This window comes from Schistocerca serialis, chromosome 7 (genome assembly GCF_023864345.2).
Source record: "Schistocerca serialis cubense isolate TAMUIC-IGC-003099 chromosome 7, iqSchSeri2.2, whole genome shotgun sequence".
In the NCBI taxonomy this organism is placed as follows: Eukaryota; Metazoa; Arthropoda; class Insecta; order Orthoptera; family Acrididae; genus Schistocerca; species Schistocerca serialis.
The window spans coordinates 402,607,782-402,634,666 of NC_064644.1; positions in this window are offsets into that span (position 1 = coordinate 402,607,782).

Sequence of the window (26,885 nt, forward strand, 5' to 3'; positions counted from 1 at the left end):
TACTGCAGCCATTTCCAGCTTGAAGATTAACAGAGCTCCTGGTATCGATGAACGTAGAATCGAGCAAATTAAAAAAAATTGGCTGCAATACCCTACAGTTGCTGCTAGATTTGATAAAAGCATATGTAGGAAGGCTCCATATTCCAAAGATGTGGAGGAAAGCCCGAGTGGTTGCACCTCTGAAACCAGGAAAGGTCTCTGATGATCCAAAGAACTTCCACCTGTGCCTCTTTTATGTCACTGTTTTAAGACCTTGGAACGCGTGACGCTACGTCGCATAGAAAGCGTCTTGGAACAACAGATCTGCCCACAGCAGGCAGGTTTCCGACCAGACAAATCGTGCTGGGTCAAGTCCTGAACCTGACCCAATATATCGAGGATGGGTTTGAGAGGAAAGAGATCACGGGAGTGACATTCATAGATCTTTCAGCTGCATATGATACTGTAAACCATCGGAGGCTCCTTAGGAAAGTATACAATGCGACAAGAGATTACCATTCAACATCACTGATAGGTACTTTCCTGCATAATAGGAGATTTTTCGTCTGTCTCCAGGGCAAGAAGAGGAGGTGGAGAAATCAGAGGAATGGCCTACCTCAGGGAAGCGTCCTCGCCCCAGCTCTGTGTAATATATATACAAATGACCACCCAGTACCAAACATCAAGCGCCAGTTTATGTATTCCGATGACATTGCAGTTGCAGCCCAAGGTAAAAATTTTATGGATGTAGAGGAGAAGTTAACCAGTGCCTTGGAAGCTCCCTCCCGGTATTATGAGGCGAACCACCTAAGGCCAAACCCTTCAAAGACGCAGGTCTGTGCATTCCATTTAAAGAACAGGGAGGCAAATCGCGAATTAAATGTAATATGGAGAGATGAACGTCTCGAGCATTGTTAAACGCCCAAATATCTTGGTGTCACGTTGGATCGCACACTGATCTATAAACATCATTGTAATGCCACAAGGGAAAAAGTCTCAGCTAGAAACAGCATCATCAGGAAACTAACGAGCGGATCCTGGGGTGCAAACTCAAAAGTCCTGAGAACTTCAGTCCTTGCGCTCAGTGTGTCAGCTGCGGAATATGCTGCTCCAGTATTGTCTGCATCAACACACGCGAGAAAAGTTGATGTTGCGGTGAATGAAATGGGACGAATTGCTACCGGATGCTTGAGGCCAACCCCAGTGCACAAGATGAACTTAATCATGGGGATCGCACCGCCCAACATACGACGTGACATCGCTACCGAAGCCGAAAAAACCAAGCAAGGAAAGATCATGCGTCACCCTTTATATGGACACCAGCCTGCTGACCGACGACTTTGTTCGAGGAAGAGTTTCCTGTCACGTACCAGAGCCCTGGAAGGGTCGGCTGCGGAGAATCTTTTGAAAAGGTGGGAAATCGACCTGAGAAACCCCCATAAAGATGTAAAAGAAGAACTGGCGCCTGGTGGAGACCTACCATACACAGTCTGGTGAATCCTAAACCGTATGAGGGTAGAAGTGCCAAAGTGCAAGACAAACCTGCTTCAATGGGGTTTCCTAAAAGAGAATGAGAACACTCTCTGTCGGTGTGGTTCTGTCCAGGATCCTCAACACTTGCTTATCTGTCCATATTTAGACCAGCCCCGCACAATGAATGACTTATGGGAGGCAAATGACAAGGCCACATTGGCTGCTGATTTTTGGAAGTCTCAAGTCTAGTTCCGGACACGGAAAGTAAGTACTTCCTTGAGTATTGATGTAACCTGTGCTACTTTCCAATATTTCGATACTGATCTTCCGTCGTGAAACCAGTTTGATACATTGAGACGACGACGACGAAAGTCATTATTAAACTATAAGCTCATATATATATGGCGGCATTATTGCGTATACTAGACATAAAACGGCAGTACATTGGCGGAGCTGTCATTTGTACACAGGTGATTCAGATGAAAAGATTTCTGACGTGATTATGACCGCACGATGAAAATTAAGGGAGTTTGGACGCTGCATGATAGTTGGAACTAGACGAATGGAACATTCTATTTCGGAAAACGTTAAGAGTGTGCCGAGGGCACCAAATTTCAGGCATTATCTCTCCCCAAGGACAACGCAGTGCCCGACGGTCTTCACATAATAACCAAGAGCAGCGGCATTTCTGTAGAGTTGTCAGTGCTAACAGACAAGCAACATTTCGTAAAATTACTGTAGAAATCAATGTGGAACGGTCAAAGAACGTATCCGTCAGGACGGTGCGGCGAAATTTGGCGTGAATAGCCTGTGGCAAGGGACTACCGACGGGAGCGCGTCTACTAACAGCACGACATCACCTGCAGCTCCTCTCCTGGGTTCGTGAGCTTATCGGTTAAATCCTAGGCTGCTGGAAAACCGTGGCCTGGTCAGATTAGTTCCGATTTCAGTTGCGAAGAGCCGGTGATAGTCTTCGAATATGGCGCTGATCCCACGAAGCCATTGTCTGGGTCCTCGGGTCAAACTAAACGGATCATTGACTGAAAATGGTTATGTTTGGCTACTTGGAGACCATTTGCAGCCATTCATGGACTTCGTGTTCCAAAACAACGAAGTCATTGTCACCGAGCCACAATCGTTAGCGATTGGTTACAAGAATATTCTACACAGTTCGAACGAATGGTTTGGCCGCCTAGGACACCTGACGTAAGACTCACTGAACATTTATGGGATATCACCAGAGGTCAATTTGTGCATAAAGTGATACGCCCGCAACAGTTTCCCTATTATGGGTGCTTATGAAGGCAGTATGGTTCAATATTTGTTCAGACTTACTTGTAACTATTTGTTGAGTGAACGGTACGCGCTGACCCAGTAAATAGTGTCTGAAGTTCCATGCGGCTTTTCGCGGATGATGCTGTAGTATAAAGAGATGTTGGAGCGTTAGAAAATTGCAGCGAAATGCAGGAAGATCTGAAGCGGATAGGCACTTGGTGCAGGGAGTGGAAACTGACCCTTAACATAGACAAATGTAATGTATTGCGAATATATAGAAAAAAGGATCCTTTATTGTTTGATTATATGATAGCGGAACAAACATTGGTATCAGTTACTTCTGTAAAATATCTCGGAGTAGGAGTACGGAACGATTTGAAGTGGAATGATCATATAAAACTAATTGTTGGTAAGGCAGGTGCCAGGTTGAGATCCATTGGGAGAGTCCTTAGAAAATGTAGTGCATCAACAAAGGAGGTGGCTTACAAAACACTCGTTCGACCTATACTTGAGTACTGCTCATCATTGTGGGATCCGTACCAGGTCGGGTTGACAGAGGAGATAGATAAAATCCAAAGAAGAGCGGCACGTTGCGTCACAGGGTTATTTGGTAAGCGTGATAGCATTACGGGGATGTTTAGCAAACTCAGGTGGCAGACTCTGCAAGAGAGGCGCTTTGCATCGCGGTGTAGCTTGCTATCCAGGTTTCGAGAGGGTGCGTTTCTGGATGAGGTATCGAATATATTGCTTCCCCCTACTTATACCTCCCGAGGAGATATCGAATGTGAAATTAAAGAGATTCGAGAGCGCACGCAGGCTTTCCGGCAGTCGTTCTTCCCGCGAACCATACGCGACTGGAACAGGAAAGGGAGGTAATGACAATGGCACTTAAAGTGCCCTTCGCCACACACCGCTGGGTGGCTTGCGGAGTATAAATGTAGAAGTAGATGTACGTCGAGGTGCTGCAATATACAGGGCAAAAGGAGATCCGACGGGATAACAGGAGGTGTCCCACGACTTTTGTCACCTCAGTGAATGTTTGCTAAGTATGGAGCTGTTGAATAACCGTACTCTGAAGGGAACCTAATTAATATACTGTCTGGAGCGGAAGATTGTCCTTTATTAAGTACACAGTGCTCCGCAGAGTAATTGTTTCAGAATAACCGAAAGTATAGTGACTTCTCTCCGTTGTAGGTTTACATGAGAAGGAGACCGATTATTAAGTGGGGTGCTGTCAGGATCGCAGGAAAGTGTTTCGGAATTTTTGACGTCTTACATTCGCCTCGCTTCAACATTGTGACTAAATCATATGGGACAGATTCATATAGTACACTGTTTTAGACTACATTAATTAAACCGCTTCTTTGTGTGAGGAGACAGCTATTATTTCACAGCGACAAGTGTTTCCATAGTACTTTTCCTCTAATTTACTAGGAAAACGCTGCCTACAAATTGTGATGACACTTGTTGATCGTGTGTGCTGACTATACGTTTATTACGTCACAAAATATAAATTCTTTTTCTTGGTAAATATGTAAACAGCGTTATGTAGAATACAGTACATTTCGTTGTGAACAAGGTAAAAAGATCTGGAGAAGTTTGATTAGGACTGCCCTTCTGAATGCTACTTACAAACTTAATTACGGATGTAGATATTTTATCTGTAAGTTCTGACGACTGAGTTAGCGAGTATCAAAGCACGTGACACAAATGGCCGTATCTTTTAATTCTATTGGCCTTTGAAACTTAAAGTTTCTACACTGTCTAGGAACTATATAGATCTCGGTATTGTACAAAAATGTCGACTTAACACATGAACCCGTTCGAGAGAAAAAGTGGGTCTTGACAGAGGGACAGATAGAGACAGGCGACAAACAGATCCCATAAGTCGTGCCGTCTGACCACTGTTACCACTAGATTTTTTCAGGGCGGCAGATACTTCCCCTCACTATAGTTCATCCAATTAGCACGAACATCTGCAAATTATACACACAAACCTCCAAATAGCACGAAGTATCTGTAAAAATACACACAAACCTCCCTTGTAAATAATTCTACCTACTACTGACAACGAGCTCGGAATCCCTAAAGCAGTTCCTGGTATTTTTGACGAATTATGATTGCAATGTAAGTTTAATGGAAAAAATATTTTTTTGTGTTTTATCTAAAACTTAACAGTTTTAGGATTTTTTTCCTTACATGTACTGTAAAACTTGCTTCTTGCCAAATTTCATGTTTTTAAGTCAAAGGAAGTATCATATAAGTTTTTACGAATGAGTTTGCAAGAGTCAAAAAATGGCTGTGTCTATAAATTGCATTGACTTACACGTTCAAGGGGCCGTAGACCTTAGTATTTCACAAAAATTTCAATTTTATGTTTCTACCCGTACCTGAGAAAAGGGGGTGTTAACAGTGGGACAAAGAACAGTCGGACAACGAAAATTATCCTGCAAGGTTTTCGTTTTTGCCGATAGTGCTATGGAAGCCTAAAAACTAATCAGAAAATGTGTATACAAATTTCGACAACACTTATTCGAAGGTCTGTGCAAAGTGTATGTATTTATTAAGTCAAAAAGTTTACTGTCTTTTTGACACTACAACTGTTAAGCTATTATTGCTGAGACACAAGCTCTTCAGGTGTACGACAGGAACAGTTGTCTAATACCATTCATATTTTAAACACACTACAGGCCATTCAAATTGCTACACCGAGAAGAAATGCAGATGGTAAACGGGTATTCATTGACATATATTTTATACTAGAACTGACATGAGATTACATTTTCACGCAATGTGGGTGCATAGATCCTGAGAAATCAGTGCCCAGAACAACCACCCCTGGCCGTAATAACGGCCTTGATACGCCTGGCCATTGAGTTAAACAGAGCTTGGATGGCGTGTACAGGTACAGCTGACCATGCAGCTTCAACACGATACTACAGTTCATCAAGAGTAGTGACTGACTTATTGTGTCGAGCCACTTGCTCGGCCACCATTGACCAGACGCTTTCAGTTGGTGAGAGATCTGGAGAATGTGCTCGCCAGGGCAGCAGTCGAAGATTTTCTATATGCAGAAAGCCCCGTACAGGACCTGCAATATGCGGTCGTGCATTATCCTGCTGAAATGCAGGGTTACGCAGGGATCGAATGAAGGGTAGAGCCACGGGTCGTAACACATCTGAAATGTAACGTCCACTGTTCAAAGTGCCGTCAATGCGAACAAGAGGTGACCGAGACGTGTAACCAATGGCACCCGATACCACCATGCCGCGTGATGCGCCAGTATGGTTATGATGAATACACGCTTCCAATGCGCGTTCACCGCGATGACGCCAAACACGGATGCGACCATCATGATGCTGTAAACAGAACCTGGATTAATCAGAAAAAATGACGTTTTGCCTTTCGTGAACCCACGTTCGTCATTGAGTACACCATCGCAGGCGATCCTGTCTGTGACGCTTGCGTCAAGGGTAACTGCAGCCATGGTCTCCGAGCTCATAGTCCATGCTGCTACAAACGTCGTCGAACTGTTCGTGCAGATGGTTGTTGACTTGCAAACGTCCCTATCTGTTGATTCAGGGATCGAGACGTGGCTGCACGATCCGTTACAGCCATGCAGATGAGATGCCTGTCATCTCGGCTGCTAGTGATACGAGGTCGTTGGGATCCAGCACGCATTACCCTCCTGAAACCACCCATTCCATATTCTGCTCACAGTCATTGGATCTCGACCAACGCGAGCAGCAGTGACGCCATACGATAAACCACAATAGCGATAGGCTATAATCCGACGTTTATCGAAGTCGGAAATGTGATGGTACGCATTTCTCCTCCTTACACGAGGCATCACAACAACGTTTCACCAGGCAACGCCGGTCATCTGCTGTTTGTGTATGAGAAATCGGCGAGGCATCACAACAACGTTTCACCAGGCAACGCCGGTCATCTGCTGTTTGTGTATGAGAAATCGGTTGGAAACTTTCCTCATGTCAGCACGTTGTAGGTGTCTCCATCGGCGCCAACCTTGTGTGAATGATCTGAAAAGCTAATCATTTACATATCACAGCACCTTCTTCCTGTCGGTTGAATTTCGCGTCTGCAGCACGTCATCTTCATCGTGTAGCAATTTTAATGGCCGTAGTGTAAATAAGTGATAGGTTAAGGAAGCGGCTCAGGACCGACAAACATTTCCATAGTCATGCGAACAGGTCCTTATCTTCAGTGAGGATGTCCTGAAAGCAACTTCTCGTCGCAATTAATGTTTAAAACATTTCAACCCTTAAAATTGCTAAGCATAGTGACGTCGAAGTTAAGAGAAACAGCGCATTTGCTATAATTAAAAGATGGCAGGAAAATGAAGGAATATTAGCGTTCTTCGTTCGTGTATTTCTAAATCATTACAGGGGGAACAAAATCTTCGCAGAACCAAGAACGGACATAATATGAAGGGCTTCGACCTTAACCTAAACTCCGGACTGTACTGTGAAAGATAAATTTACATTGCAGGACAAGACTCTTTGCAGACCGTCCAGAACACACATCTTGCTTCCTTACTGCACAGTTGCCTTGTTCTGAAGATTTTATGTAGTCTTCGTTCGTTCCTTCTGACGCAAATGCGACTGCTATAAGCTCTGAGGAAGCGAAAATCGGTGCTCTGGGAAGGAATCCTGAGAATTCCACGTGTTTACTCGGGGCTTTGAGGCAAGTGTAGGTGCACCTTGCGGGGCGACATCTATATTGAAAGTCAGAGGCGAAAATAGATGGCTGCCTTTGTGAGAGTTCACTCGGTGGCGAACAGAGGGAGTGTCTGAAACGAGTTCCGGGAAGATAAATAGCACAGCGCGAGTAAGATGGCATCCCTGTTGATGCACACAGCGCCAAATTCACACAAAGAGCTTACTTATCGAGAGGTAAAGATTCTGTAGCGCTCGCACTTCTGTCTATTGTGTTATCGCTAGTTCTGTCTGTAGTACCTACGGAATCTATGGTTACGAACAAGATGAAATTGAAGTGATAAAAATATCGTTAAAAAAATTGTTCGACTACGACATCCTCACGAATGAAAATCGAATGGAGCAGAAGAGATACAGCTACTAAGACACACTGCAGAACATCAGTGTCAGAGTGGTCATGGGAGGGACAAAGCATTAAAACTACCCACTGTCGACTTGTAAACATAATCAGCTGCTTTGAAAATCAATCTGGGGTGTTAACAGGTCAACGGCCTACTAAGCACATGCTAAACTTGCAGATGACGAATTCAAGAGAGAACTGTTGTCATTGTGGTTTGTCACTCCTGAAAATACTAAGAAACATAAGGAAAAAGTAGAGTGCGGGAAAATGTTGATGTAGGCTCGGCCAAGAAAAAGCTCTGACGGAAGTTAATTCAATGGCCAAATAAATACCGGCTCAGATAACGACAATAGGGAAGACAGCGAAAGTGGAAGCAATGGAGTCAACGAAAGATTTGCATGGCAAAAGAGAAGCGCTTGAAAAATTAGAGAAGCTACGTGTCGGATGAAGAAAGCAATATCTCAGACCTGTTACTATAGTTATTATTATTGTTATTATTATATACAAACGTTCATTTCACGAGTAAGAGCATCACAGGAACATCCTGCGAGTGGGAAGAAATGAAAATATAAATAATTAATTCATCTTTGGAATAAACCTCCAGTTTTGATGCCTTGTCGTTGGTTTGAGTTTGTTGGAGATATTATTTGTCATTCGACTATTTCTGGAAGAGTTACTATAATAAGATTCGACACACACACAGCACACAGCCTTATTGTATCTCGTTCCCATCCACGACAATGCATGTCATCAATGTATATTTTCCTGTCTTTTAACTTGCAAATTTTTGCTATTCCGACCTTCGAGTTACACATTTCTGCCTGCACTCCATCAATAGTGACGCCCGTGGAGCTATATATCAGAAACGCCCTTTTAAGAATTGAGTCGTCCGTCGTCTGACAGACGTTCAGCTGTGAGATATACAATGGCGTTTAGCTGACAAAACTCATGAAACGTTCAGTCGCATGTAACTTATCTGAAATACAAATAATTCGAACAGGAGCGCCTAACATGTCGTTATCTCACCCAGCGGCTGCTGGTACATGTCTCTTTGTAAAGACACTGTAAAAAGTATTGCATGATGAACATTCTGTATTTAGTGGTAGGATCCTGGAGGCCAGCAATCTTTGGAAAATGGTGAAAATTTGTTAATAACTTACACACTCATATTTGGCTCTTATTATTGCCACTGTAAAATAACACTACGTATGTAGTGTGCCAGTGCCTAGTAGACAAGTGTGGTCGCCCCTAATGCCGTACTATTTCTGACAGACATAACTGAAAAAAAGAGGTCTAAGAATAAAACCATTTGCTACTAAATAGCCCCATCATTTCGTCAGAATAAGTTTTCATGCGCGTAAAACACTTTGCATGGCCATGTGAAATTGTTATTCTCTTTGGTTCGCACCTTTAAAATTACGTATATTTTTAGCTCAAAAAGATATTATCACAAAGTGAAATGATAGAGAAGTACCATCACATGTTATTTTATAGTGTCATTTGCATGCTATGAAAATAAACTCTATACAATAAAAGGAAATCCACCAGTTTATTCACTGACAAACCGTCGTCATGCGGTCCTAATCGCTAAGAATAGGATCTTGATATTTGCAGAGAGTGCTGATCTCACTCTGCAGGCATCGTTTAAGAAGGTATTTTTTGAAATTCCACCCATAACGGGATGAAAGAGGGGATGTAAGTTTTTCTCAAAATAGGTTGCTGCTAACGAAATTTTGAAGCCAGAACTACGAAAATTTATATTTGGCTTCTCGGTCAGAAATTTAAAATATACGTGTTTCAGCATTTTTGGAAATTCAGCCCCGAAGGGGGTGAGACAGTGCGTAAATTTCTTAAAAATAAATCATTATTAACGATCTACTAAAACGTTTTTAAAGCTTCCGCTATGAAACTTGAGATTTGACTTCTCGGTTAGAAATAAATAAATACGTGCTGGCGAATGAAAATTTCTATGAAAATATCTCCACAAAAACTCAAAAGGTGGGATTAACAGAAACCTGCGACTCCAGATATAAGAACCTCGTTTCGCTCAGAAGTACATTCCGCACTTTCCGGAAAGACCATGTTTCTATAGACTTAATTAGCATGAAAAATTAGGAAGGGATTTCAATTTTCGAACTAAAGCAATGAAAGCTATTCAGCAGTCACCACGACAAATCGGTTTTGTCTGAATGGCGTAGGAAAATAACGGCTGCATAGCAGCAGGCGCTAAGCTATTGGGCTACATAGTAACACATATTTTATGGTTTAAAAGCATTATTTACATTTTTGGTGTCTCGTACTTGTAATGTGATAATTGTTTTGTATTTCGCCACAGCTCCTATTGCCAATTTTCCCTCGGGAGCATCAAACAGATAGCAATAATAATGTTTAAGTCTTATCACCTTTAATTCATAACAAAAATTTCCCCGCACTACAGAGAGTTTAACGTTTTTAGATAATGTTACGGGGAAGAGTAGAAAGATTTGTGGCAGGGGCTCGACGTCGGGAACAACCGTTATGTACTAAGCAGAAAGAGGCCGATCTGCCTCCGACACGTCAACGTGTTTCAAAAATAACTGTCATGTTGGACATTTATGCAGGTGCAGCACAGGTTCGCTTGTACACCGACAAATCTCGCACAGTGCATCACTTGCGTGAATTACCCGAAAAAAATGGTTCAAATGTCTCTGAGCACAATGGGACTTAACATCGGAGGTCATCAGTCCCCTATAACTTAGAACTACTTAAGCCTAACTAGCCTAAGGACATCAAACTCATCCATGCTCGACGCAGGATTCGAACCTGCGATCGTAGCGATCGCGCAGTTCCAGACTGAAGCGCCTAGAACCGCTCGGCCACACCGGCCGGCGTGAAATAACAAAATAACTTTCCTCAGAACAATATTGTAACCATAGACAAGAGACATAAAATAACAGGACCCAACGCAACGAAGCAAACTTGATACGCAAAAGTTGGTCCCTACATTATGTCGTTATTCTGAGTCGATCCACGAACTTCCGTTATTGAAACTCTTATCATCTGAAAAGGCGCATCAACAACGCTGTATCCTTCCGGTTAGAAGAGTGTACATGTATACAGGGCCAAATGCAAGGCATTGTACAGTAGCAGTTACAACTGACTTCTAGTATAGTGATGCACGAAACTTCAGGACGAAGAAACTCTCGCATAACGTGTCACTGCCAAGTAATGTAGATCAATGAATCTTGTATCGTGCATAGAAAGAACTGTTCACTGAAGAATATAAGGTAACTGAAAGAAATACTCAATGAGTCGAACAGAAAAGAGCTTTTTACTGAAATACAATATTATTGGAGTATCTGCCGCGGGCGGTCAAAAAGTAAAAGCCCAGGTATACAACAAACTAACCTTATTTGACGTAAGAGAGAAAAAACTTTCTTCTTAGAAACAAGTCTTAAAACAATCATGGACAAGATAAACTCTTGTGGTCTGAATATTTCGTCCATAAGGGACGGCATTATGAGGGTTGCGACTGCTGATAAATATAAATAAAACAGTTTCTGCGTCACTCACATGTTTATTTACCACTATACGTTTCGATGGTTGACATAAACATCTTCAAGTGGAGAACTTTATTTACATGGCTCGCGTTGGTGAAGAGTACATACGTCTCTTCACTGTCACAAACCAAGGACAGTGTACACGATTTTGCGTCTTTTGATAGTGATAGAAATTTGTTTATTTAGAAAAGCGCTTAAGAGGTTAAAAAACATCAATTTATGACAATGATCTCTACTTACAGGAACCGTGTGTTATAAATTTTCTGCATGCCGTTGCTTCATGTATGTCCTCTTCACTGCGCACTATATTAATATATTATATATAAAATAACAATAGATCATGCATATGTACTGTACGCTGAACTTAGTAAGGGATGATTGGGAGTTATTACATTAATTGCTCTCCGTTGGAACTGTAAATTATGAGAATGCCGTAAGTATTCTGTCAAAGCTTTTGAGAAAGTTGTTTGAGCCTGTTTCATTATTGTCATTGAATATATGTTCTCCAAATTTCTTTCTGTGTATGTAGATTTCTAGTTCTTCATACCGACACATTCTGTGCACTTTATTCAGGGTAGGTAGTATTTCAAGGTTGCTTTTTACATTGTCAAATGGACGTCCCATATCTTTCGTGTGGGAGGCACGTTTTTGTGATATGCATGAATCCAACAGCATCAAGCCTAAGATCTCAATTCAAGACCCACAAGAAAGATGGCTCAATAAGGCCGATCCCATACCCAACACATTACCCTAGGTACAAAATTCTACAGAAACTCGACAAGATCCTATTGGAAACTTTGAGTTTGCAAGACGTTGCTGAGTTACATAGCCTCTCATTTGCCAGAAATCTGAAATACGTACACAGCACTAACAAATGCCAAATGATCTTTCTAGATATAACAAGTCTGTATACTAACATCTCTATTCTGATTATTTTCCTGTTATTAAACAAAATCTAATAAAATAAAAGAACATCTCCCCAGCAGGAATCACAGAATTCATTTAACTTCTAGATTTGGAAATGAAATGTAATTAATGGAAAAATCTACAAACAAACAACTAGGCTGTCTATTGGTGCCAGCGTATGAGGAACCACAGCCGAAATATTCCTCAGTCACCTGCAGCACAAATTTTTCACAAAAAACGCACATGCATTCAAAAAGTTCAGTTCTTTCGAAGATATGGTGATGATATATTTCTGATCATTGGTGTCCAAGACGTTCTCCAAACATGCAACGAAATGTTCAAGATTATGAAATTCCCCGATTTAGCTATCTGCATATAATAAGAAATATACCTTCCAAATGTACAGGAAATCAACCGTTACAGACATAAACATACATGCTTCCTCCTGCCACCCCAGCTTACACAAAATACGAGCTTAAAGCTAAATGATCCATAGAGTGCCAAAAATCCCTAAGAGTGATGTGAGTTTCCAGAATTAAATAAATATCATAAAACAAGTAGCTGCAGTTAATGGGTGTAAACTCACACTGACTGACAATTTAGTTAAAAAATAAAAAAAACATGAACAAAACAACCATCAAATACAAAGAAAATATACTAACAGCTTGCTTCCCCTCTCAGTAACATCTCACAAAAAATTGCCAGTATCTTCAAGGGACACAAAATAAGAATTGCATTCCTAACCAACAATGAAATTTGCCAAAGACTTCCTCGTCGAAATTTGCCAAAGACTTCCTCGTCGAAATAAATTTTCATCTTCTGACATGTATAACAACGTTTGCAGTAAAAGCCCAGCTCAGTCAATAGGTGTGACAGGCTCTAACTTCTACACCATATTCAAGGAACACAAGCACATCACAAAAACATGCCTCCCACACAAAAGATATGGGACGTCCATTTGACAATGTAAAAAGCAACCTTGAAATACTACCTACCCTGAATAAAGTACACAGAATGTGTCGGTATGAAGAACTAGAAATCTACATACACAGAAACAAATGTGGAGAACATATATTCAATGACAATAATGAAACAGGCTCAAACAACTTTCTCAAAAGCTTTGACAGAATACTTACGGCATTCTCATAATTTACAGTTCCAACGGAGAGCAATTAATGTGATAACTCCCAATTATCCCTTACTAAGTTCAATGTACAATACATATGCATGATCTATTGTAACCTTATATATAACATATTAATATATTAACTGAAGTATCCACATATCTATATTCAAGTGCAGCACATCCACATTTTTTGAAACAGAAGGAAAACATATTTACATACATAATAATTTAAACAATATTTTTGTGTCCAGTGGTGCACAGATTCATAGTGTTTAGAACTGCATGTATGCTATCTGGTACAAATGTCAGTTTTCTGGTGCAGACAGTTAATATTTTAAAAAATAGAAAACGTGTTTGTATTGAAACCATTTCATCTTTTATCTCTCTATGCAGCTCTAACATTTACAACATTTTTCAAGGCACAGTGTAAATGTAATGTGCAGCGGAGAGGAATCAGTATGGAGACCTTTTACAACAATATTGTCCCTTTCAGTACAATTCATTTTCAGAAATTCATGTTTTTTTAACCTCTAAATTCCCTGTTCTAGATAATTTTTTTTATCATTAGCAAAACAAAAAGTATTAATATAGAAATAATGCATTACTCTTTCTTAAAAGACGGGCCAGCTGTTAGCAGAAAATCCTCTCTCTCCAATGGCTGCTCAGCATACGGTATCAAAATTGTCGCGGATTTCCACCCACAAAAATGAAGTCAGAGCCAACTGCATCCCTGAAATGACGCACATGGGGGATGAGTAACAGTAACGTTGACTGGGCAGTGCACCGTATCCAGACATTTAGACACCAGTACAACATTATGCCTCTCTATAGCATAACACATCGACCACCAAATCGATCATGTTCGACCATTTTTCTGGGTACATGATATGTTTACACCCCTTGGCATGTGAGGTACACAATGCAACGAATAACATTGTCGAACATCATCATTTTGCAGGCCGGTACGCCCATGCAAGTCTTTCAACATGGTACACTCACAAGTAAATATTACTTTGACATTGCACTCCTTCCCCATGTACACCTTTTCAGTTGCACTCTGCCCTGTCTTCATTCTTATGGATGACATGCGACTGCATCGAGCTACACAGGTGGAGGAATGAGAGGATATTAGACTAATGGATTGATCTACCGTTCCCACGAGGTAAATCCCATCGGGCGCTTTTGGGAAAATTTGTGGAGATAGGGGAGCGTATTGCAGCATGTCCACTTGCACCAGAGACAATCTATCGGTTGTCAGCCACGCGGTTGGAAGAATGCAAAACCGTCCCAAAAGAACTCCTCACCCGCGTGGTGGCCAGGATGGGAGCATGATACAGAGTATGCATTCCTGCCTCATCTTTTTTAATGTCCAGGGGACCATCACAAATCGCAGTGACTTCAGTGCAGTTATCGTCTTTAAATAAAAGAGTTATTTCTGTTTGTCTCTTCTTGTATTTCTTTCAGTTACCTTCCGTATTATATTCAGAAGTTATTTCTATGCATGATGCAAGTATAATCGAGTTATGTTATTTGAAAGGGGTACACCATGCGAAAGTTACTTTAGAACTTAAATTTTGCATATCAGCTTACTTTCAAAACATAGAAAATGGAATGAGTACCATTTTCTATGCATTCGAATTAAGGGATTAGGTGGTCACGTTTTTAAATCCTGCGGTAAAAAACGTGATGTAACTTTTCACGTTCTTTAAAACTTCGTTGTAGATATCTGTTTTATTATTACGGACAGAAACGCTAATATCAGAGGTATTATTTTATCATTAAAGTTAACTACAGAACATTTCGTCATTGCAGGTGATGGATTGTCTAGCATTGTGATGCTGACGTATCGACATACGTATGGGTGTACTGAACCATTAACACATTACGAGCTCACGTCGATGACATTTATGAGATCCATTACATTTGAGGAAAAAATAGATCTAGGTTAATAACTCATTAAATTAATTGCTCAAAATATTCTCTATCTGCGCACATTAGTTTGTAATTTTGATATCCATGTTTTCAGAGAGATGAGAACAAGGGAAATTTAACAGAATATTAAAAATACGATTAAAATCATATTCTATTAGTAGTACAGGTAGCTACTGTGCAACGCTCTTTGACCTTCATTTGACCCTGAAGGTGATCGTGTGATCATAATGTCATACACGTGTCCATAACATGCACAGCATGAAGTCATCCATGATCTAGAATGTATGATACCATTATGATGCGGTGGGTAGGAAATTTAAATAGTGAGTGGAAAACTTAAATATTAAAGATGACATTGGTTGTTAAATTTAAATAATAAATATGACTAAATATTTTTACAGCCAATGGCAATCCATTATTTTTGCGTTATATTTCATCACACTAAAGTTGCCTCATTGGGTGAAAAAATAAACTTCGTCATCGTAAGTGTGTAAGTTGGTGCTGTTCACCACACAGTGATCTCAGCCATATATCACAGGGGTATGGGAAAAGTTGAAAAAATTCAAACAAAAAGAGTTCTAACCGGAATATTTATATATATATAACTTTTTCTTGGAACTTGGTTGACTGAGAATATTTATATATGATAAGTAATATTCAGAGTTGGGATGGTACATTTTTTTCACTGTCTGAGCAAATATGGAGGACATTTCTTGATCACAAACAAACTGAACGATATAAATTTCTGGTATTTCAAAAAGTATACTGAAATCAGATGAACTGAAATTAGTGAGCACATGTGTTCCCAGGTTTTAATCTTGCATCATAAAGGAGTATGTGAATACGCATCAGCTGGCCGGAGTGGCCGTGCAGTTCTAGGCGCTACAGTCTGGAGCCGAGCGACCGCTCCGGTCGCAGGTTCGAATCCTGCCTCGGGCATGGATGAGTGTGATGTCCTTAGGTTAATTAGGTTTAATTAGTTCTAAGTTCTAGGCGACTGATGACCTCAGACGTTAAGTCGCATAGTGCTCAGAGCCAATTGAACCGTTTGAATACACATCAGTTGCAGAAGGTATTACTAACTTTTAACTACAACCTACAATTACAATCCACAGTTCAATAAGATTTTACGTTATTAACAGTCAGTCGTCATTTTCCAGGCGGTGTTGGCCCTAGGCAACTATGTTTACTTTCTCTGCATGAAAATGACGTTTTTCGTCCTGTACGGATAAACTCAGTTTCCTTTTAATAGGAGAAACAACATGATACTTTGAAGTAATTACGTACTGCATAATTGTGTCTACTTTCAAACCTAAGACGCGCTGTCTGTAATCATCTATGGTTAACTTATAAAGAAATTTGCTGTATGCCTTTCGCTCAAAAATGGTTCAAATGGCTTTGAGCACTGTGGGACAACATCTGAGGTCATCAATCTCCTACAACTTAGAACTACTTAAACTCAACTAACCTAAGGACATCACACACATCCATTCCTGAGGCAGGATTCGAACCGTAGCAGTCGCGCGGTTCCGGACTGAAGCGGCTAGAAGCGCTCGGACACAACAACCGGCCGCCTTTTGCTCTGCGCATTATACGCTGAGAATGTTTCTCAAGAGCATACATATTTGACCATAGGCCAATAAATTCTGCAGTAGGTTAGCCATCAAGTTCATCTTCCATTAACTCAACAACATTTTCGTTGAACAGGGAATATCGTATTTGATATTTGCCTAGAAAGCCTAAGTTTCGGACGTTCTGTCCTTATAAAGCTTCTGAGTTTTCATATGACGTATGGGGCTATCAGAGACTTCGCAGCATATTTTTACACGATTAAACGCTCCTTACCAATATATATACGTAGTATAAGTCTTAAAAAATGATTTTTGAAATGTCCAAAATAGCCATTCCAACTGTAGTCATTTAAGCAAAGACTACATTTAGCCTTCTCAGTTCAATGACAACCTGATTTTCTTTAAAAATGAGGGATCTTAGACTATTTGGTTTTTCAGTTAATGCAGCGGTCTAAGATCTACCTTCATATGATGGCGGTGGTCTAATGTGCCGGATCTGTGGCACATTTGGCATGGTCCTGTCGAAAACAGCGTTGTTTCTGAATTTCAAGATATTCTTTTGGAACTCATTACGTGCATTCATGCAGCTTTGCGCATAAATGTCAATGCACCGTTTCATCCAGACAATTTGCTTAGACCATGAGATCTGATTGATCTTTTTCAAAATCAGTTTATTTTTACTGATATCAGCTGCATCAGGGTTCATGCGGAGTCAGCGTCGACGACTGAAAATGTGTACCGGACCAGGTTTCAAACCCGGGATCTCCTGCTTACTAGGCAGATGCTTTAATCACTGCGCTATCCGGGGCAGAGTGTTATAGGAACTGCGTGGACTGTCCCGGCATGCCTCACGGCTGACACACATTGCCACACAGTGGCACGTCCTCACTGTCCATTTTCTGCAAGTTCGCTACTCTGAGTTTGTCGCAGGAGGTCGGAAGTACTTGTGCATCCGCAATGAAGAAGGTGGATCCATTGCCCATCTAGGCGAATCAATTATGTTAATGCGTGGTGCCGTATAATTTACTTTTCAAATGTGTTTTAGATTTCTGCAATGAATGACTTACTTTCTCTTGTCATATAACGTTGGAAACAATATCTCCAGTTTCTTACTGTTTGATGGTGGCACCAGTTTTTTGTGGAAGTAAAGGTAAATCTAAATGTAGATCTAGAATACTTTCAGGGAATGTAAGATGTATTTCCAGTACTCATTCTGTGTTAGAATCATGTGGAACGCTTTCCGCGTCAAACCTTTTGGCGGTGTCTGCAGGAAGTAGTTCAAAATCAGATACGGGAAGATGTTGCAACATCTCCCTATATTTTCACATTCGCATCGAGATAAAATTATGATGTAAGATTCGTCCATGTTTTCATGATAATTAGACATGAATCTATAGTTGGCAACTGCATGTCTGCAAAAACAATGAACAACTCTCTCTCCGATGCCTCGTTCAACAAACAGTAGATGCTCAATATCTGATATAATTTGCTTTTCTGCTTTATTGACTGTCAGTAGCGCATCCCACTCTAACTCGAGAGCAGAAAGATAATGTGCAGGATCAAATTCTTGTGTTCTATGGTAAAGACTTCGAAAGTTTTCAGATACGTAAGCAAGGAATACAACGTCAATTCTCAAATATAAATCGGAATATTCCGCCAGTGTCTTACAATAGAACGCGTTCCATACAATGCACGGCTTTCGATACATGGCCCCTGATATCGTTTCGCCTGTTATCGAACTTTCAAACTTTTCCACTGAGGGCAGACGATCTTCCAGTAAAACTGATTCATGGCTCACATGTTCATACGGAAAAATTCCTTTCTGATCAATATTTCCCATCTCTCGATCGTCGGACAAATATATTCTCATTATCGCGAGTTCGTCGGGTTTTTGGTATAATGCACACTTTCAGAGGGAATACGTCAGGAAATTTAGCGAATCGGTAAGTGGGAAGTTCATGTTTCACTACCGCTCTTTGTGTATTACTGCTATACTGTTCGTAGAAGATTTATATTTTTCCATGTTCGAAGACAGAATTAGGGACGCTACCCGTATTTAATTTAATTTCTTTATCGCCATTTATCACCGTTTGTTCACAAATGCATCTGATCAAGGAGACGGCCGCTGTGGCCGGGCGGTTCTAGGTGCTTCAGTCCGGAACAGTGCTGCTGATACGGTCGCAGGTTCGAATCCTGCCTCTGGCATGGATGTGTGTGATGTCCTTAGGTTAGTTAGATTTAAGTAGTTCTAAGTCTAGGGGACTGATGACCTCAGATGTTAAGTGCCATAGTGCTTACAGCCATTTGAACCATTTTTTTTATCAGATCAAGAAATTCCCTCGTAACTGCTCAGACTGTGGAATACGACGTGCTTTGTGAAGTGAGGCGTGTAGTTTACACTGGAGCCTGGATGTGCTGCACATCAAAAATGTTCAAATGTGTGTGACATCTTATGGGACTTAACTGCTAAGGTCATCAGTCCCTAAGCTTACACACTACTTAACCTACATTATCCTAAGGACAAATCCACACACCCGTGCCCAAGGGAGGACTCGAACCTCCGCCGGGATCAGCCGCACATTCCATGACAGCAGCGCCTGAGACCGCTCGGCTAATCCCGCGCGGCGCGCTGCACATCGGTATGCCCAATGATCTATGTATTTACTCCTGCTTTCCTCAAACGGTTTCTCTCAAATATGGCAAATTTCTGTCGATCGCAACGCCGATACTTCTTTGGGGCTCAATACCATCTGCTTATTCTGTAATAAAAAGCGATTCACAGTTTCATGCGTCTGCGTGAAGCTGTTGGGTGAAACATTCCGTGCAGTCACTGTCTCTTTTCAATGTAATTTGTAAATAGCTCTGATCATAGTTGCAGTGTATGTAGTATGTAATACTGAACGGTTTATGAGCATGTTCCTGATCGTGGTACGAATCAGTCGGTACTACGACTGCAACCAGCGACTCAATCCAAGAAGCATTCCGTATCAACACAAATAACGAAAGGTAGTTTCAGTTTGTTACTAAATTTTCTAAATTTAGGAAATGGTTCTTCACAATAGGCATGCACTGGAGGTTGGTTTAAACTGCGCACAATCAATTAAATGTCCATCTAATTTTTTCTTGGAATAAAAATAGCTCAGTCATCGCCCACATACTACAACGGTGAAACTGAATAATACTACTTCATGCGAGCCTTGATAAATTTTTTTTTATAATAGAAATGAGAGACATCTGTGTTATTAACAACCTGAAACATTAATAAATGCACATGTCTGTCTCGATGGTGTTTTCTAATCCACAGCGGTACATCCTGCAGTTATTTGTCTTGCCTCGTATCATCTACGGTCATCCAATCATAACCTGAACACAGGATGCCGTAGAAGTTTGCAACACTAATCTTGGATCTGTTTCTCGAAAATGAGAACATACTTGAGCTCTGCAGAAAACGGTATGGCTGCAAAGCTTAATTTGCTTTCATGCCGCCGCATTGCGCATCCTTATTTACAGAATACAATGCTGCAATTGGTGGAAGAGACCACTTGAACGAGGCGTTATCATTTGACTGATCGTTTATTAACGCAGTTTCATCGGCTATCATTTTGGACAGTTTTGCATTTAGTCCTGCACAGAAACCTTTTTTTTCATTACATCCAGCTAAATCTTTTCCTTCAACGGCCAACCACATTATCTCGTTTTAAAAGTGTCAAGTCTTTTTAACCATTGAGCAGTAACATTAGTAGACTAACAGTCATCGCTAAGTTAAGATGGCATTACTCTTGTATTCTTTGTAGTGAGTACATCTGTTTCTCGTGACCTCTGGTAGGCAAGAGATAATAGTAGACTAGTGAACAACTGATCGTAAGCGTTTGGTTAATTTGACGAACTTTGCCCTCGAAAATGTGAAAACATATTTCCAGGAGATGTCTAGACCCCATAATCCCATTATCTCTCACGCGAGTACATATACGACTACTACGTGCAATCACTACCTCAGTGTATTCAGGATCATCTAACCTAACGCAGTTTGGTGCTGCGTCACCCGTTATTACTATTACTGTGATGATATTCAGTCTGCCGTGAGATGTCTCCGTAAATGGTCTTTTTTGTCAGACAGGTACTAGCCGCTGCAGACCTTAAACTGTCGCTCCAAGATTGTTCGGCCGTATTTCACTGCTGATTGCCGATTGTAGAACACAGAATGAGACAAAAAAAACATGACTTAGAAAAGACCACGTAGCTGTATTCATAGATATGACATGAAACAAGTATACCAGGGGAAAAGAGAAGAAGCTTTTATGAAAGATCTGTTTATGGAGAAGAATCACTTGGTGGCATATACCAGACTTACATGTTTTTGTGGTTAGTGGACATAAATATCGAATTTCAATTATGGTCGATGCTAATTTTCGACTGCTGCTCCGATCGTGTACATTACAGACGCAGTCCACTGCAGATTGTGCAACACTAAATGAGAAAAATTATGTCATAGTTGCAGCGAGTAAGCAGCCTGAGAAAAAACGTATAGAATGGTTAATAAAAGTACACAGGGTGCTTCAGCTGCCCCTAGCGCTGTCGTTTTATGCAACCCGCAATGTTATTCTGGCTTTCATAAACTACTTGGACATTTTCAGAGTCTCTCGCTCGCTACGCGTACTGTTAATCCTATAGAAAAATAAAATAGAACTTTCTGTAGACCGTTTGATGCAGTAGTTCTGTTCCGGAAAACGAGTTTCATGAATGCCGCAGTTTCAGGCAAGGCAAGAAAAACGTAGAAAATGACCTTCAAACGTAGCTCTTTCCCGCAATCAGACTCCACCGGTCGGAATGTCTAGTATTTCGTTCATGGCATTCTCTCCGACGATCGTGCAAAATTTTTGAACTACAGTAGGCATTTCCCAAATTTGACCTTTATTAGTCTTCACTGACTGGCCTTATCACGCCACCGCTTTTTCGAGACTTGCAAATGGAATTTGGCTTAACTTTACCTAACCGTTTGCGAATTTTAACACCATAAAATAAATAATTACATCGCTGTATTCTTCACGTCTTCTGACTACGAAACTACTGTTCCTGTAAGGTTTAAGTTTGGCTCGAATATTTAACATACTTAGTTTCAGATTAACGTTTAGAAAAGTTGTTTTACTTTCACTATCCTCACGGGGACGTTTAAATGAATACTTTTAGCGAAATAGCGGACTATGGTGGTGCCGTTGCAGCCCAATCAATAGAGAACAAAAGATGGTCGAATATCGGGAATAGTTTGTGTAGTAGCAAATTTTTAAACGATGGTAAAACTGAGAACCACGAACGACATACTACAAATCCAGACTGGTGAAGGATGAGAGGCGGACGTGCGTTTGAAGGTAACTTTTGTACGTGATTCTTGAATACCCTAATAACCGTGGCTTCCAGCGGAAACGTATCCCAGTACAAAGTTTAACTACATTAAATTTCCTACACGAGCATCTTGCTCATTTTTCTTCGTAGGAATAACAGTTTGCCCATCGCGAGCGGGAGAATATGAGAATGTAGAGAATGGTTCAAGAAGGTCATATACAATACTGGCTTTTAAAATTACTACACAAGAAGAAATGCAGATGATAAACGGGTATACATTGGACAAATATATTATACTAGAACTGACATGTGATTACGTTTTGACGCAATTTGGGTGAATTAATCCTGATAAATTAGTACCCAGAACAACCACCAATGGCCGTAATAACGGCCTTGATACGCCCGGGCATTGAGCCAAACAGAGCTTGGATGGTAAAGCTGCCCTTAGAGCTTCAACACGATACCACAGTTCATCAAGAGTATTGATTGGCGTACTGTGACGAGTCAGTTGCTCAGTCCCCATTGACGAGACGTTTTCAACTGGTGAGAGATCTGGAGAACGTGCTGGCCAGACTGCATTTTCTGTGCAACGTGCGGTCGTGCATTATCCTACTGAAATGTAGGGTTTCACAGGGATCGAATGAAGGGTAGAGCCACGGGTCGTAACACATCTGAAATGTAACGTCCACTGTTCAAAGTGCCGTCAATGCGAACAAGAGGTGACCGAGACGTGTAACCAATGGCACCCCGTACCATCACGCCGGGTGATACGCCAGTAACGGTTCCTATGTGCGTTCACCGCGATGTCGCCAAACACGGATGCGACCTTCATGATGCTGTAAACAGAACCTGGATTCATCCGAAAAAATGACGTTTCGCCGTTCGTGCACCCAGGTTCGTCGTTGAGTACAACATCGCAGGCGCTCCTGCCTGTGATGCAGCGTCAAGGGTAACCGCAGCCATGGTCTCCGAAGTGATAGTCCATGCTGCTGCAAACGTCGTCCAACTGTTCGTGCAGTTGGTTGTTTTGCAAAAGTCCCCATCTGTTGACTCAGGGATCGAGACGTGGCTGCACGATCCGTTAGAGGGATGCGGATAAGATGCCTGTCATTTCGACTGCTAGTGATACGAGGCCGTTGGGATTCAGCACGGCGTTCCGTATTACCCTCCTGAACCCACCGATTCCATGTTCTGCTAACAGTCACTGGATCTCGACCAACGCTAGCAACAGTGTCGGGATACGATAAACCGCAGTCGCGATAGGCTATAATCAGACCTTCATCAAAGTGGGAAACGTGATGGTACGCATTTCTCCTCCTCGCACGAGGCATCACAACTACTTTCCACCAGGCAACGCCGGTCAACTGCTGTTTATATATGAGAAATCGGCTGGAAACTTTCCTCATGTCAGCACATTGTAGGTGGAGCCATCGGCGTCAACCTTGTGTGAATGCTCTGAGAAGCTGATCATTTGCACATCAGAGCATCTTCTTCCTGTCGGTTAAATTTCGCGTCTGTAGCACGTCATCTTCGTGGTGTAGCAATTATAATGAGCAGTAGTGTATAATGTTGAGGGTTGCATGAAATGACAGCAGTAGGGGCAATTGAGTCACCCTCTATATGTTAGACGTACACTTCTTGTGTAACTTACATCGAGTGTCCGGAGATAGTGTTTCTACGACGGACAGGATGATTCAGCATAAATAGTTCTCTGCTTCCAACCGAATTGCTCCACGTACTTCAGGGCAGTTCCGAATCAGCAACTAAAGTGGGTTCGCATGCGCAGTGATGCGATTCCATATTCCACCATCCCACTACGTCCTGTCAAGTCTGAGTTTGTCAGCGTGCTACAAGTTTGGTGTTGCTTTGCCATAGGCACGGCGCACGGCTGCAGTCATCACTTGTTGCTCGCGGTGCCCGACCTCTGGCCGCCTCGTCAGCTGGGCTGCCGCAGGGCGCCAGTCTTCAGCCATTTTCAGCGAGTGTGCACCTTATTGCGTCTGTAAAAGCGGGTCGTACCATTTCGGAATTCAAATAATATCTTCTGCATTTGTGTATTACAGTGCAGCTGCGAGATACACCGAGTTCTCAACAGGGCATTCATTTATATATACAAATGTTACGTATTGCCATCCTGTCATGTTTTAAATGGTTGAGCAGATAGAGGTTATTAACGGCCTAGATCTTGCAAGATTTGAGCATAGACAGAATGTACGATGTAAGAATACACATGCATCTGCTGACCTCTCACATCCGTGATGAGCAGCTAGTAAATTGTTCTAAAATTTAGTCTATATTTTCAGTTCTCCTCTGAAATCCAGTACGATCCTACGACATCTGTTCCCAACAGCAAGGCAATAATTAAATGAACAGTATACAAATCTTTTGCCTTCATGAAATATACGCTTTGTGCAGATCCTTCAACTGGCAGAATATTCTCATACGCAACATTCCATTCTGCAATTTAATCTTTCACTTTAATATTTTCACCAGTTATTATTGTAAACTTCAGGCAATAACTTATTAGTTCACGAAGTTCCTCTTAGACAGATGTTATTCCATGAATACATGAATTATTGCTTACCTCTTTTTAAGCTACCAAAAACTCTAATCGCTCCACTAATCCTCTCAGGTTATTCCACTGAACAAAATCGTCTTGTATCGGCGGTTCAATGGGATCTGTCTTCCAGCTGCGAACTGCAAATGCATTTTCATGCTCTTTCAGTACTGTTCGCAGCCTTAATGGTGTGAGTATATTATAGACTCTCCAGAATGAGATTTTCACTCTGCAGCGGAGTGTGCGCCGATATGAAACATCCTGGCAGGTTAAAACTGTGTGCCGGACCGAGACTCTAACTCGTGACCTTTACCTTTGGCGGGCAAGTGCTCTACCAACTTAGCTACCCATGCATGACTTCGGAATGTAGGAGACGAGGTACAGGCAGAATTGAAGCTGTGAGGACGGGTCGTTTCTACATTTGTAGACTTAGAAAAAGCTTGTGACAACGATGACTTGAATACTCTCTTTCAAATTCTGAAGGTGGAAAGTGTAAAATACAGGAAGCGAAAGGCTATTTAAAATTTGTATAGAAACCAGACGGCAGTTATAAGAGTCGAGGGGCATGAAAGGGACGTAGAGATTTAGAATGGAGTGAGACATAACTGTAGCCTTTCCCCGATGTTATTCATTCTATATAATGAGTAAACAGTAAAGGAACCAAAGAGAAACTCGGAGTAGGAATTAAAATCCACGGAGAAGGAATTATAACTTTGAGGTTCGCCGACGACATTGTAATTCTGTCAGAGACAGCAGCGGACCTGAAAGAGCAGCTGAACGGAATGAATAGTGTCTTGAAAGTAGGATATAAGATGAACATCAACAAAAGCAAAACGAGTGTAATGTAGTCGAATTAAATCTGACGATACCGAGTGTAATAGATTAGGAAATGAGGCAGTTGAGTTTTGCTATTTAGGGATCAAAATAACTGATGATGTTCGAAGTAGAGAGGATATAAAATATAAACTGGCTATGGCAAGGAAAGCATTTCTGAAGAAGAGAAATTTGTTAACATCGAGTATAGATTTAAGAGTCAGAAAGTCTTTTCTGAAAGTATTTGTACGGAGTGGAGCCATGTATGGAGGTGAACTTGGACGATAAACATTGTAGACAAGAAGAGAATAGAAGCTTTCGAAATGTGATGCTACAGAAGAATGCTGAAGATTAGATGTGTAGATCTCATAACTAATGAGGAGGTTCTGAACAGAACTGGGGAGAAGAGGAATTTGTGGCACAACTTGACTAGAAGAAGGGATCGGTTGATAGGGCATATTCTGAGGCATCAAGGGATCATCAATTTAGTATTGGAGGGAAGCGTGGAGGGTAAAAATCGTAGAGGTGAATGCACTAAGCAGATTCAGAAGGATGTAGATTGCAGTAGTTATTCCTACATGAAGAAGCTTGCACAGTATATGGTAGCATAGAGAGCGGCCGGCATCAAACCAGTTCAAATGGTTCAAATGGCTCTGAGCACTATGGGACGTAACATCTGTGGTCATCAGTCCCCTAGAACTTAGAACTACTTAAACCTAACTAACGTAAGGACATCACAGACATCCATGCCCGAGGCAGGATTCGAACCTGCGACCGTAGCAGTCGCGCGGTTCCTGACTGAGCGCCAAGAACCGCTAGACCACCGCGGCCGGCCATCAAACCAGTCTCTGAACTGAAGACCACAACAAGAACAAAAACCCTAACATAAGAGCAAAGATTGTAAGATATCACTTGTGCTATGGAATTCAAGTCACTAACAAGAACAAGTAGGAGAAGCAAGGTGGATGTCTCTATAAACGTGTTATTAACAATTTACTTATATGTAGAGCTTCATGTACCTGGCTACTCATACTGTGTGCCAGGAATAAAGTTTGTGGAACGGTTACGTAGAGATGATGCCGTAGTCAATCCATTAGATGCACCATAATATCGCTTCTGCAATGTTCCCAGGCAGACTGTCAGATAGACATCACATAGACCAAATTGTGGTTGAAAAAGTATGGTGTGGAGTGACGGTGAAAGAGGCTAACCTCAGTGAAAAATTTTCTGCTGTAGTAGGGAATGGTGCAACGAAAGCTAAAGTTGAAATGAGTAAGGATATGAAAAAGATGACGATG